Source organism: Hyposmocoma kahamanoa, unplaced genomic scaffold, assembly GCF_003589595.1.
Source record: "Hyposmocoma kahamanoa isolate Upper Pololo Valley unplaced genomic scaffold, ASM358959v1 78, whole genome shotgun sequence".
Lineage (NCBI taxonomy): Eukaryota > Metazoa > Arthropoda > Insecta > Lepidoptera > Cosmopterigidae > Hyposmocoma > Hyposmocoma kahamanoa.
Window position 1 is genome coordinate 19,715,372 of NW_020653945.1, and position 7,145 is coordinate 19,722,516.

The following is a 7,145-nucleotide window of genomic DNA, read 5'->3' on the forward strand; positions in this document are numbered from 1 at the left end:
ACATTCATATAATAATGAAAGGTGCATGTGACGGTGCAGCGCTATGCAACGCGAGAGCATCGCGAATTTATGCGAATGTGAATGTGTGCGTTTGTATACGATATGCGGCGGGCTCGCATACATACAAACCGCGCTAGTACGTTTGTATAGAGTTACCATACTTGTCAGATTATGCTATGGTATAACTCCAGTTACTTTAATAACAATAACAACAACGCACACATTCACAATTCCGCACCAGGGAAACCCTATGTCGCGGGTGCCATGGACTCACACATAGACAACCACAAATTACACCTAAACTCACGAGGAAATAAATGTAGGCGATACCAAATATTTCTCCCGACTAGGGACCTCTGGTAGTCCAGCATGGTAACCCTTCGGCCACGGAGGTAGTTAATTTCAATACGTTATGCTTTTAGACGACAAGTTTAGTTATTGTTATTTAGAAAATTGTTTCGATTTTTTGGCTTATATTTCGTACCCTTGGTATAAAAAAGCCACACGTCAAATCATATCCTCATATGAAAGACACACAAATAATATGTATACTACACGAAAGAAATTATGTACTTATTGAATTGATATTCAATTATTTTATGTGAAATACTATACTATACTCAATTAGTTTGTTGTAATTATTAATACAAAGATCGAAAACTCAGAAAAAAATTCCTTCGATCCGGCCGGATTCGAACTTCTAGCATACCGTGCCAAACGCTGTACCAACTAAGTCACGGAACGAACCAGCGCACCTCACGAATTTTTCTGTGCTTGCGTCGTATCTTTGTATTTGGTTTCTCGGCGACTATTTAGCCGTAGCGCCATTTATGAGAAATCTATGATATTTCGTCACGTAATTAGATACCTTTACAGCTACCAGCCCCTGGCTAGCGATGTCGCTATTCATTGTATTTAAATTTTAATTGAATTGTTATTCAATTATTTGATCGCACAAATTATGTATGTGCGAAAGTTAATAAGTCTCCTATTTAAGCATAAAAAACCATAATCTCTCATAATTTCCTATTTAAGCATAAAAAACTCATCGACTAATTTTGTTCTTTTTCTTATAATACCACGTGTTAGGAGGTACAAGTCATGCGGTTGGTGGTAGCGACACACGCCTACTCATAACAGTTGAAGTACCACTCAGAGCGTTAAATCGCAAAAATCTTAGGGACACTGCCACTGCGCTCGTCACTCATACATAAATTGACAAGTCCCATGTGCCTGTAATTTCACCAGCACCCTTACCTTTTGCTGTCATTATTGCTTGGTGGTAGAAATAGGTAAGGTGGCAGTACTTCCCTGGACGAACTCCAAGAAGCTCTACTGCTACTAAATCGTACGTACGTCCGTAGAATCTTCAAAGCTCTCTCCTAAAAAGTTTTCAGAAATCATTTGCAGGCGAATTTGATGGCCAAGGTTACTTTCTATATGTTAGAAGTTTATATCGTTGATTACAACTGTGCTGTCAGTGCTAATATTATACATATTAAGTTTATTAAGCATTGCGATGTTTTACTATCATGATATTCAATTATTTTTGCAAAATAACTCCACTAGTTTGTCACAATTATTAATACAAACATCAAAATAAAAAAATCCTTCGATTTAGCTACACACGAACCAGCGACCTCGGCATATCGTAGCCGACTTTTTATTTCTTAAATGATTTTTGTATGACGATCATGAACTGGATTTATTTGCCGTATTTTATTCGTATAAAACTAAGCATTTCCTACAGATTCCATACATTGATTATGTATCTAAATATTTTGTGAATTTACGTAGGAAAGTTAACATAGAGTTACCTAGACCTGTCTTTGTTTATTATCACTTTCCCGGATTTATACTGTACAACCGTGAGACTTAAATCCAAAATCTATAACGCTAGAGTACTATCTGGGCAACAAATTCATTTAGTACCCACCTCCTTTGCGACTGATGATCTACGTGTTATCATATTTGCAATCCATTGCGTTGCTTCTTTATCTAACCTGAATGGTATTTCCAGTATACTCGGCAATGGTATGTAAATGAGTTTATGATATCGCAAGAGGCGTGTACTTGCGTAGCGAGTAGAGTAGCTCCAGAGATCGGGCCCACAATGCACGTTGTTTATCCGCTAGGGTGCGGAGTGCGGAGCGAGGCGCGGGAGGCGGGGCTCCCGGCCGGGCCGACTCAGTCTGTCGCCGCCGCCCGTCGCTGTCACTCGTCGCGAGTTCAGTGCTCACTCTCTCACCCCGACCTTCAATTCGTGCGAACGAGACATCTATATCAGGTACGTTCTTTTCCAAAATCGTTCCGTATCAAACAATTCCTATCCGATCCCATCTAGATTTCTCCTCTTATTACTCTATGTAAATAAGGGTTAAAGGTAGCTGCAACTGGAGTAATACAGATGTTGGTAGCGTTAAGCTGTGTGCGCTAAAAGCTCTTTTATTGCTTAATCCCCACCAATGTCAGTTGATTTGCTTTTCACGGTCAAGACAAGGTCTTGGAAGGTTTGTTGTTGCTCCATTGCGGCGGGTGTTGGGCGAAGAGGTTCGACCCACACCCGAGCTCTGAGCTCGTCGTCATTTAACCATAATTTTCCTGAAAGCCTCGACCTTGTACCGTACGCGGTCCATGAGCTCTTTGTTTTGTTGGGATTTAGATTTTTCCTTTTGCAATTCGCCGATTCTCGTGTTGATATCGACTGGAACAAACGTATAGTGACGGATTATGTGTCTACATAGGTATATTTTGTGATATAATCTATATAAGGTGATCACTAATTAAATAGTTTAATACGAATAAAGAGTTGTCTTGACCTATTAAATGTTCCACTGCTGGGCACATGTTCATTATATGGAGAGGGTTTGGTCATTGTCCTATATACTGAACTAATGTAGGTTAGAGACGTGATGTTTTCAAAGGGTTGTGAACCTTCTTTGATATGCAGGTTTCATTAAGATGTTTTTCTTCACTGTCAGCTCTAGGTATTGCTGCCAAACATGCACAAATGTACCTAACTAATAAAGTAAAGTCATGCCGTCACAGAGATTCGAATCGTGGCGGTCTCAATGGAGAAGCCACCTTTCTGTCGTTGGGTTACCACCGCTCTTGAATTCAGCTATTTCTATTGACCAAATTTGACTGTTTTATTATTTAGAAAATTGTTCAACAGCCAGCAATTGGGATTTGACAACTTCTATATAGGGTGTACTGAAATCTATTAATGTAGTAATAATTACGTACAAAGAAAATAAGAAACTTTGATAGATTTATAAAAATAATTTATTTAAAGTCACAAGAAATTATTAACTTTAGCATCAATCTATTTATCAGTTAAATAGATCAGTCAGTTTCGATTTTGACTTCTGAAAAGTTTGATATGATATTTCATCATCATCTTCAACCCATTTATATGTCTCACGGGCACGGGTCTCCTTTCAGACGAGGGTTTAGGCTGTAGTCCGCCACGCTGGCCAGCGTGACGGGCGCAGTGGCAGTGCCCTGAAAATCTTTGCTATTTAAGGCTTTGAGTGGCACTGCAACTGTTATGGATAGGCGTATCGTTTAACACCAGGTACACGACTTGTCCGTTCCGTCACTTGGTATTGTAAAAAAAAGAAATTTTGTGACCGACATCAAGTAAATTCGGTATGGTGTATATACACGTTGGGGGTTAGGGTCTGTTGTGATGAGAATCTATTACGTCTTCTATCTTCTATTATTTTTGATAGTTCAGCCGGTATTAAAAAAAAACATTTGTTACTAGCTGGTGCCCGCGACTCCATCTGCGTAGAATAAGTACTTCGAGTAGCCTACTTTACTATACTCATTTGCTTAATTTTATGTGGTGTGGAAAGTTTGTATGGTTTTCCATACATATTTTCATCCCCTATTTCAACCCCTTTAAGAATTATTTTGGTGATAAAAAGTAGCCTGTATCCGTCTCCTAGGTCCCATCTATCTTTGTATCAAAATTAATTAAAATTGGTTCAGCGGTTTAGGCGTGAAAACGTAACTGACAGAGTTACTTTGGCATTTATAATATTAGTTTGGATTGTTATCATTATTAAACTCTTGTTATGTACTAACTCTGTTTTTCTTTGGAAGTAATCCGTGCATAGTAGTAGTGGCACATTATAGATAGATTCCGAACAGCTTACATGCTCGCGTATAGCGTTGAGAGTAGAACCGGTTTCCATGCAACGCGCGCAATTTGCTGCGGCGGTGAGCTGGTGTTTGTAACTTTTTGTTATATATTCGTAATTTTTTCGTATTATGTTTACATTAAAAAAAATGTTGTTCTATGTTAATTGTTATTGGATTGATTGTTAGAGGAGTTTGTTAGAGGAGAAATCTATTTAGGTTTAAGTAAGTAAAACTATGCTTAATGCTTTTGCAAGTAATAAAAAAGTAAATAAAGAAAACATACAAAGTGCTTGCATACTCTTGAAAATTATTTAACTAAACAATGACTGTTTCGACATACTTTAAAGCAAATGTAATTATTTGGAAACCAAATCGATATTTAGGTTTTGGAATAGTTTTAAAATGTAAAGTGAAATTCTATACCTGTGCCGATTTCTGTATTAGGGCACTGTTATAGTATGTGTATATTACTTAAAATTGCAAACAAAGAAGGGCACAATCTGGAACAGTTAATAGTTACATTCCGGGGGCTCGCTGTCCCACAAGATGGTCCGACCAAGTCTGTACAGCTGTCAGCGTGAGGCTCCATGATGCGCTCCACTATGCCAAAGACAGACGACAGACAGACAGACGGCGCAGTGCAGGAAGTGTTTTGTGCGAGGGAGTCATGACCCTCAATAATGAGGAATACGGCGCGAGGAGGAGGAGGATTACTTAAAATATAAAGTTAATTGCTAAGTTTCATATTGCATTGACGCAAATGCAATAGGAAACTAAACTCGCACTTTATAAAATTTACATATGTCTAGCAGTTTGGATAGGTACCTGATACCAACCTGATATATTTTTCAAACTACTCCAATTACCTGGTCTCAAAGTAGGAAATTCCCCGTACTCCTCTTAAGTACCAGAGCAACTGAATTAAATAATAATAATAATAACGCACACATTCCTAGCCCCGCACTAGCGAAACCCTGTATCGCTGGTGCTATGGACACACATTTAGGCAACCACAAATTACATCCTAATTCACGAGATAAATAAAGGTAGGCCTTAAAAATACTTCTCTCGGCCTAGTAATCGAACTCAGGATTTTTGCGTGGCAAATCAGCGAGGCAGTTAAATTAACATCCAGACCAGAAGCAATTTACAATAGTTCATTACGTAAATTGATCCTACAGGGAATCGTACCCCGTAACTTCAGCGTTCACAGCGCAAACCATTGAGCCACCGAGTTCGTCGTTTATATTATAAAAGAACTAGTTAGTGAAAAATATACTTTTTTTAAAGTTTAGTCCGGACCTGCCACAAGTCTACACAGAACTGCAAACTGCGCAAATAACTTATGTTTAATTAAAAACTAATTAACAGTGGCTTCCTGTGGCTTCACTCTACCTCAACTTCTAGAGCTTTTAATCAACCTGCGTTACAAGTTGCCGGTACCGTTGAGTACACAATTCGCTATTTTATTAACTTCCTTTTTAACAAATTCTAAAAATAATGATAATTATGCGCCTGAAAAACAAACCGATTATTTTTCCACAAACTAGAATATTTTCTGTACTATGAGTACGAGAGCAACAAAAGTGACTCCGGTGTACTGTCTAGAAAACCTACACTAAAATCAATTTAGAAAAGTTCGTTTCCTTGTCTTATTGGAAATCGAACCCGGAGACCACCTTGTTCAGCGATAGAAAACAACGGAAGGTTTAAGATCACATTTATTATGTACTATATTATGTACATGCATACACTTTACGCCCATTTCTCAACGGAATAGACGGAGACACCTTACATTTACTACGATCCTACACTTTTTATTTAGAATACCAAGTGACGGGATGAACAAGTTGTGCACCTGGAAGTAAGTGACACGCCTGTCCATGACGGTAAAAGAGCATTTTTATATATTTTTTATTCTTTTTTTATTTTTATTAACGCACATCCTCATAGACTGCACTGGGGAGATCCTGTATCCCGGGTGCCATGGACAGTATATACATAGGTCATACAAATATTTCTCCCGGCTCGGTAATCAAACCCGGGACCTCTGCGTGGCTGCTCAGCATGATTTTTTATTTTTTTTATTTATAATATCAAGTGACGGGACGAACAAGTCGTGCGCCTAATGGTAAGCTACACGCCTGTCCATAAAACTTGTTGTGCCACTCAGAGCTTTGAGTCGCAAAGATCTGAGGGGCTTTGTCACCCTGAGACGTAAGTTGACAAGTCTCATGTGCCTGTGATTTCTCCAGCACCCTTATACCCTTCGAATTTGAACACAGTAAAGCTGACATTACTGCTTGGCGGCAGAAATAGGTAAGGTGGCAGTACTTCCCTGGACGAACTCTTTCACAAGTAGCTCTACTGCTACTATAAACTGTTCGGCCAAGGAGGCAGTTACAAAGATCTGACGGGCATTGCCAATGCGCCCGTCATCCTGGGACATAAGTTGACAAGGCCCATGTATCTGTAATTTCACCAGCACCCTTAGCTCGTTTGCATACTGCATCTGATTGGTATTCATTCCGAATCAGAGACTACACAAATCTAGATAAGTCGGACCCACTTCGGATGTCGCTTGTGCACTAAGTCCGATTCTAATCCGAGAAAATACAAATATCGCTTATACACATAGAGATAAAATGATCACTCTGACATTTCGGACGGTAACTTTTTTTAATAAATAATAAGTGCGCATATGACCTCAATTCATTAATCCAATTCGGAACTGGGGGTCTACTCTCGATCTCCGTCCGACGTCCATCCTAAACAATTACTGTCAAATAAGCAATACTTGATTAAATGAAAAGACGCGTGATGCGAATAAAGCTTCATACTGGATAATTGTCTTTTAATTTTGTCGAATATTACTTATTTGACAATAATTGTTTCGGACGGAGATCGAGAGTAGACCCTCTAATACGAAACGGATGAAGTGACGACTCGTACTTACCCTTCAAAATCGAAACGTAGTAATGCCATCACTGCTTGGT

The 7,145-nt window shown here is 38.9% G+C and overlaps 1 protein-coding gene across 2 annotated transcripts in view; it reads left to right on the forward strand.

The window, feature by feature from the left end:
- The first annotated feature begins 2,194 nt into the window (after positions 1-2,194).
- LOC113233229 (acetylcholinesterase-like) overlaps positions 2,195-7,145 on the forward strand; it is a 120,282-nt gene continuing 115,331 nt past the window's right edge. For both annotated transcript variants that reach the window (XM_026468266.1, XM_026468267.1), the window contains exon 1: positions 2,195-2,287. The gene's annotated coding sequence lies outside the window, so the exon portion shown is untranslated. The remainder of the gene's footprint in view (positions 2,288-7,145) is intronic.